This window comes from Salvelinus namaycush, chromosome 37 (assembly GCF_016432855.1).
Source record: "Salvelinus namaycush isolate Seneca chromosome 37, SaNama_1.0, whole genome shotgun sequence".
NCBI lineage: Eukaryota > Metazoa > Chordata > Actinopteri > Salmoniformes > Salmonidae > Salvelinus > Salvelinus namaycush.
Window position 1 is genome coordinate 29165113 of NC_052343.1, and position 7255 is coordinate 29172367.

Consider the following 7255-nt stretch of genomic DNA (forward strand, 5'->3'; position numbering starts at 1 on the left):
ACAGCTGCTATAGTTACTGGGTAGGGTATAGGAGACAGCTGCTATAGTTACAGGGTAGGGTATAGGAGACAGCTGCTATAGTTACTGGGTAGGGTATAGGAGACAGCTGCTATAGTTACTGGGTAGGGTATAGGAGACAGCTGCTATAGTTACAGGGTAGGGTATAGGAGACAGCTGCTATAGTTACTGGGTAGGGTATAGGAGACAGCTGCTATCGTTACTGGGTAGGGTATAGGAGACAGCTGCTATAGTTCCTGGGTAGGGTATAGGAGACAGCTGCTATAGTTACTGGGTAGGGTATAGGAGACAGCTTCTCTCTGCTCCCACTGTGATACTGCTCATGTTAAATAACCCCAATTTACAGCAGGTGTATACATCAGAAGCCTGAAGACCTGCCGGCTGCCTGCTCTGTTGATGCTATCAGAAGTCTGAAGACCTGCCGGCTGCCTGTTCTGTTGATGCTATCAGAAGTCTGAAGACCTGCTGGCTGTCTGTTCTGTTCTGTTGATGCTATCAGAAGTCTGAAGACCTGCTGGCTGTCTGTTCTGTTCTGTTGATGCTATCAGAAGTCTGATGACCTGCTGGCTGCCTGTTGTGTTGATGCTATCAGAAGTCTGATGACCTGCTGGCTGCCTGTTCTGTTGATGCTATCAGAAGTCTGATGACCTGCCGGCTGCCTGTTCTGTTGATGCTATCAGAAGTCTGATGACCTGCCAGCTGCCTGTTGTGTTGATGCTACCAGAAGTCTGATGACCTGCCTGTTGTGTTGATGCTATCAGAAGTCTGATGACCTGCCTGTTCTGTTGATGCTATCAGAAGTCTGATGACCTGCCTGTTGTGTTGATGCTATCAGAAGTCTGAAGACCTGCCGGCTGTCTGTTCTGCTGTGTTGATGCTATCAGAAGTCTGATGACCTGCTGGCTGCCTGTTGTGTTGATGCTATCAGAAGTCTGATGACCTGCTGGCTGTCTGTTCTGCTGTGTTGATGCTATCAGAAGTCTGATGACCTGCTGGCTGCCTGCTGTGTTGATGTTATCAGAAGTCTGATGACCTGCTAACTGTTCTGTTGATGCTATCAGAAGTCTGATGACCTGCTGGCTGCCTGTTCTGTTGATGCTATCAGAAGTCTGAAGACCTGCTGGCTGCCTGTTCTGTTCTGTTGATGCTATCAGAAGTCTGATGACCTGCTAACTGTTCTGTTGATGCTATCAGAAGCCTGAAGACCTGCCGGCTGCCTGTTCTGTTGATGCTATCAGAAGTCTGATGACCTGCTGGCTGCCTGTTCTGTTGATGCTATCAGAAGTCTGATGACCTGCTGGCTGCCTGTTCTGTTCTGTTGATGCTATCAGAAGTCTGATGACCTGCTGGCTGCCTGTTCTGTTGATGCTATCAGAAGTCTGATGACCTGCTGGCTGCCTGTTCTGTTCTGTTGATGCTATCAGAAGCCTGAAGACCTGCCGGCTGCCTGTTCTGTTCTGTTGATGCTATCAGAAGCCTGAAGACCTGCCGGCTGCCTGTTCTGTTGATGCTATCAGAAGTCTGATGACCTGCTGGCTGTCTGTTCTGTTGTGTTGATGCTATCAGAAGTCTGAAGACCTGCTGGCTGCCTGTTCTGTTGTGTTGATGCTATCAGAAGTCTGAAGACCTGCTGGCTGCCTGTTCTGTTCTGTTGATGCTATCAGAAGTCTGATGACCTGCTGGCTGTCTGTTCTGTTGATGCTATCAGAAGTCTGAAGACCTGCTGGCTGTCTGTTCTGTTGATGCTATCAGAAGTCTGAAGACCTGCTGGCTGTCTGTTCTGCTGTGTTGATGCTATCAGAAGTCTGATGACCTGCTGGCTGCCTGTTGTGTTGATGTTATCAGAAGTCTGATGACCTGCTGGCTGTCTGTTCTGTTGATGCTATCAGAAGTCTGATGACCTGCTGGCTGTCTGTTCTGTTGATGCTATCAGAAGTCTGATGACCTGCTGGCTGCCTGTTGTGTTGATGCTATCAGAAGTCTGATGACCTGCTGGCTGCCTGTTCTGTTGATGCTATCAGAAGTCTGATGACCTGCCAGCTGCCTGTTGTGTTGATGCTACCAGAAGTCTGAAGACCTGCTGGCTGCCTGTTCTGTTGTGTTGATGCTATCAGAAGTCTGAAGACCTGCCTGTTCTGTTGTGTTGATGCTACCAGAAGTCTGAAGACCTGCTGGCTGCCTGTTCTGTTGTGTTGATGCTATCAGAAGTCTGAAGACCTGCCTGTTCTGTTGTGTTGATGCTATCAGAAGTCTGAAGACCTGCTGGCTGTCTGTTCTGTTGTGTTGATGCTACCAGAAGTCTGAAGACCTGCTGGCTGCCTGTTCTGTTGTGTTGATGCTACCAGAAGTCTGAAGACCTGCCGGCTGCCTGTTCTGTTGATGCTATCAGAAGTCTGAAGACCTGCTGGCTGCCTGTTCTGTTGATGCTATCAGAAGTCTGATGACCTGCCGGCTGCCTGTTCTGTTGATGCTATCAGAAGTCTGAAGACCTGCCGGCTGCCTGTTGTGTTGATGCTATCAGAAGTCTGATGACCTGCTGGCTGTCTGCTCTGTTGTGTTGATGCTATCAGAAGTCTGAAGACCTGCTGGCTGCCTGTTCTGTTGTGTTGATGCTATCAGAATCTGTAAGTCTTGATTACCTGCTGGCCTGCCTGTTTCTGTTGATGCTATCAGAAGTCTGAAGACCTGCTGGCTGCCTGTTTGTTGATGCTATCAGAAGTCTGAAGACCTGCTGGCTGTCTGTTTCTGTTGATGCTATCAGAAGTCTGAAGACCTGCTGGCTGTCTGTTCTGTTGTTGATGCTATCAGAAGTCTGATGACCTGCTGGCTGCCTGTTGTGTTGATGCTATCAGAAGTCTGATGACCTGCTGGCTGCCTGTTGTGTTGGATTATCAGAAGTCTGATGACCTGTGGCTGCCTTGTTCTGTTGATGCTATCAGAAGTCTGATGACTGCTGGCTGCCTGTTGTGTTGATGCTATCAGAAGTCTGATGACCTGCTGGCTGCCGTTCCTGTTCTGTTGATGCTATCAGAAGTCTGAAGACCTGCTGGCTGTCTGTTCTGTTGTGTTGATGCTATCAGAAGTCTGAAGACCTGCTGCTGCCTGTTCTGTTGTGTTGGCTATCAGAAGTCTGATGACCTGCTGGCTGTCTGTTTCTGTTGATGCTATCAGAAGTCTGAAGACCTGCTGGCTGTCTGTTCTGTTGATGCTTATCAGAAGTCTGAGACCTGCTGCTGCTGTTCTGTGTGTGATGCTATCAGAAGTCTGATGACCTGCTGGCTGCCTGTTGTGTTGATGCTATCAGAAGTCTGATGACCTGCTGGCTGCCTGTTCTGTTGATGCTATCAGAAGTCGATGACCGCTGGCTGCCTGTTGTGTTGATGCTATCAGAAGTCTGATGACCTGCTGGCTGCCTGTTCTGTTGATGCTATCAGAAGTCTGATGACCTGCCGCTGCCTGTTTGTGTTGATGCTACCAGAAGTCTGAAGACCTGCTGGCTGCCTGTTCTGTTGATGCTATCAGAAGTCTGATGACCTGCCTGTTCTGTTGTGTTGATGCTATCAGAAGTCTGATGACCTGCTGGCTGCCTGTTGTGTTGATGTTATCAGAAGTCTGAAGACCTGCCGGCTGCCTGTTCTGTTGATGCTATCAGAAGTCTGATAACCTGCCTGCTGTTTGTGTTTTGATGCTATCAGAAGTCTGAAGACCTGCTGGCTGCCTGTTCTGTTGTGTTGATGCTATCAGAAGTCTGAAGACCTGCTGGCTGCCTGTTCTGTTGTGTTGATGCTACCAGAAGTCTGAAGACCTGCTGGCTGCCTGTTTCTGTTGATGCTATCAGAGTCTGAAGACTGCCGGCTGCTGTTGTGTTGATGCTATCAGAAGTCTGATGACCTCTGGCTGCTCTGTTCTGTTTGATGCTATCAGAAGTCTGATGACCTGCTGGCTGCCTGTTGTGTTGATGCTATCAGAAGTCTGAAGACCTGCTGCTGCCTGTTGTGTTGATGCTATCAGAAGTCTGAAGACCTGCTGGCTGCCTGTTGTGTTGATGCTATCAGAAGTCTGATGACCTGCTGGCTGCTGTTCTGTTGTGTTGATGCTATCAAGTCTGATGACCTGCTGCTGCTGTTCTGTTGTGTGATGCTATCAGAAGTCTGATGACCTGCTGGCTGTCTGTTCTGTTGATGCTATCAGAAGTCTGATGACCTGCTGCTGCCTGTTGTGTTGATGCTATCAAAGTCTGATGACCTGCTGGCTGCCTGTTCTGTGGATGCTATCAGAAGTCTGATGACCGCCACTGCCTGTTGTGTTGATGCTACAGAAGTCTGAAGACCTGCTGGCTGCCTGTTCTGTTGTGTTGATGCTATCAGAGTCTGAAGACCTGCCTGTTCTGTTGTGTTGATGCTACCAGAAGTCTGAAGACCTGCTGGCTGCCTGTTCTGTTGTGTTGATGCTATCAGAAGTCTGAAGACCTGCCTGTTCTGTTGTGTTGATGCTATCAGAAGTCTGAAGACCTGCTGGCTGCTGTTCTGTTGTGTTGATGCTCCAGAAGTCTGAAGACCTGCTGCTGCTGTTCTGTTGTGTTGATGCTACCAGAAGTCTGAAGACCTCGGCTGCCTGTTCTGTTGATGCTATCAGAAGTCTGAAGACCTGCTGGCTGCTGTTCTGTTGATGCTATCAAGTCTGATGACCTCCGGCTGCCTGTTCTGTTTGATGCTATCAGAAGTCTGAAGACCTGCCGGCTGCCTGTTGTGTTGATGCTATCAGAAGTCTGATGACCTGCTGGCTGTCTGCTCTGTTGTGTTGATGCTATCAGAAGTCTGAAGACCTGCTGGCTGCCTGTTCTGTTGTGTTGATGCTATCAGAAGTCTGATGACCTGCTGGCTGCCTGTTCTGTTGATGCTATCAGAAGTCTGATGACCTGCTGGTCCTGTTGTGTTGATGCTATCAGAATCTGAGACCTGCTGGCTGTCTGTTCTGTTGATGCTATCAGAAGTCTGAAGACCTGCTGGTGTCTGTTCTGTGTGTTGATGCTATCAGAAGTCTGATCCCTGCTGGCTGCCTGTTGTGTTGATGCTATCAGAAGTCTGATGACCTGTGCTGCTGTTTGTGTTGATGTTATCAGAAGTCGATGACCTGCTGGCTGCCTGTTCTGTTGATGCTATCAAGAAGTCGGATGACCCCTGGCTGCCTGTTTGTGTTATGCTATCAGAAGTCTGATGACCTGCTGGCTGCCTTTTCTGTTGATGCTATCAAAGTCGGATGACCTGCCGCTGCCTGTTTGTGTTGATGCTACCAGAAGTCTGAAGACCTGCTGCTGCCTGTTCTGTTGTGTTGATGCTATCAGAAGTCTGAAGACCTGCCTGTTCTGTTGTGTTGATGCTATCAGAAGTCTGATGACCTGCTGGCTGCTGTTGTGTGATGTTATCAGAGTCTGAGACCTGCTGGCTGCCTGTTTTCTGTTGATGCTATCAGAAGTCTGATAACCTGCCAGCTGCCTGTTGTGTTGATGCTATCAGAAGTCTGAAGACCTGCTGGCTGCCTGTTCTGTTGTGTTGATGCTATCAGAAGTCTGAAGACCTGCCTGTTCTGTTGTGTTGATGCTATCAGAAGTCTGATGACCTGCCGGCTGCCTGTTCTGTTGATGCTATCAGAAGTCTGATGACCTGCTGGCTGCCTGTTGTGTTGATGCTATCAGAAGTCTGAAGACCTGCTGGCTGCCTGTTGTGTTGATGCTATCAGAAGTCTGAAGACCTGCGGCTGCCTGTTGTGTTGATGCTATCAGAAGTCTGATGACCTGCTGGCTGCCTGTTCTGTTGTGTTGATGCTATCAGAAGTCTGATGACCTCTGGCTGCCTGTTCTGTTGTGTTGATGCTATCAGAAGTCTGATGACCTGCTGGCTGCCTGTTCTGTTGTGTTGATGCTATCAGAAGTCTGAACCTGCTGGCTGCTGTTCTGTGTGTTGATGCTATCAGAAGTCTGAGACCTGCTGGCTGCCTGTTGTGTTGATGCTATCAGAAGTCTGAAGACCTGCTGCTGCCTGTTCTGTTTGATGCTATCAGAAGTCTGATGACTGCTGCTGTCTGTTCTGTTATGCTATCAGAAGTCTGAATACCTGCTGGCTGCCTGTTCTGTTGTGATGCTATTCAGAAGTCTGATGACCTGCCGGCTGCCTGTTCTGTTGATGCTATCAGAAGTCTGATGACCTGCGGCTGCCTGCTTGTTGATGCTATCAGAAGTCTGAAGACCTGCGGCTGCCTGTTCTGTTGATGCTATCAGAAGTCTGATGACCTGCCTGGCTGCCTGTTCTGTTTGTTGATGCTATCAGAAGCCTGAAGACCTGCTGGCTGTCGTTCTTTGTGTTGATCTATCAGAAGTCTGAAGACCTGCTGCGCCTGTTCTGTTGTGTTGATGCTATCAGAAGTCTGATGACCTGCTGGCTGTCTGTTCTGTTGATGCTATCAGAAGTCTGAACCTGCTGGCTGTCTGTTCTGTTGATGCTATCAGAAGTCTGAAGACCTGCTGGCTGTCTGTTCTGTGTGTTGATGCTATCAGAAGTCTGATGACCTGCTGGCTGCCTGTTGTGTTGATGCTATCAGAAGTCTGATGACCTGCTGGCTGCCTGTTGTGTTGATGTTTATCAGAAGTCTGATGACCCTGGCTGCCTGTTCTGTTGATGCTATCAGAAGTCTGATGACCTGCTGGCTGCCTGTTTGTGTTGATGCTATCAGAAGTCTGATGACTGCTGGCTGCCTGTTCTGTTGATGCTATCAGAAGTCTGAGACTGCGCTGCCTGTTGGTTGATGCTACCAGAAGTCTGAAGACCTCTGGCTGCCTGTTCTGTTGTGTTGATGCTATCAGAAGTCTGAAGACCTGCCTGTTCTGTTGTGTTGATGCTATCAGAAGTCTGATGACCTGCTGGCTGCCTGTTGTGTTGATGTTATCAGAAGGTCTGAAGACCTGCCGGCTGCCTGTTCTGTTGATGCTATCAGAAGTCTGATGACCTGCCAGCTGCCTGTTGTGTGATGCTACCAGAAGGGTCTGCTAATTGTGATGACTAGCTGCTGCGGGGCTGCCTGTTCTGTTGGTGTTGCATAGTATACCAGAAGGTCTGAGGGAAACTGAACTGCTGCGGAGGTTGGTCCCCTCCCCTCTACCCATGCTGGCTATAAGTGCCCTAGGATGCGTCAGTAGCTGCCTTCTTTTTTCCCTGTGTTCGTTGTGGGTTTTGGGATTTAG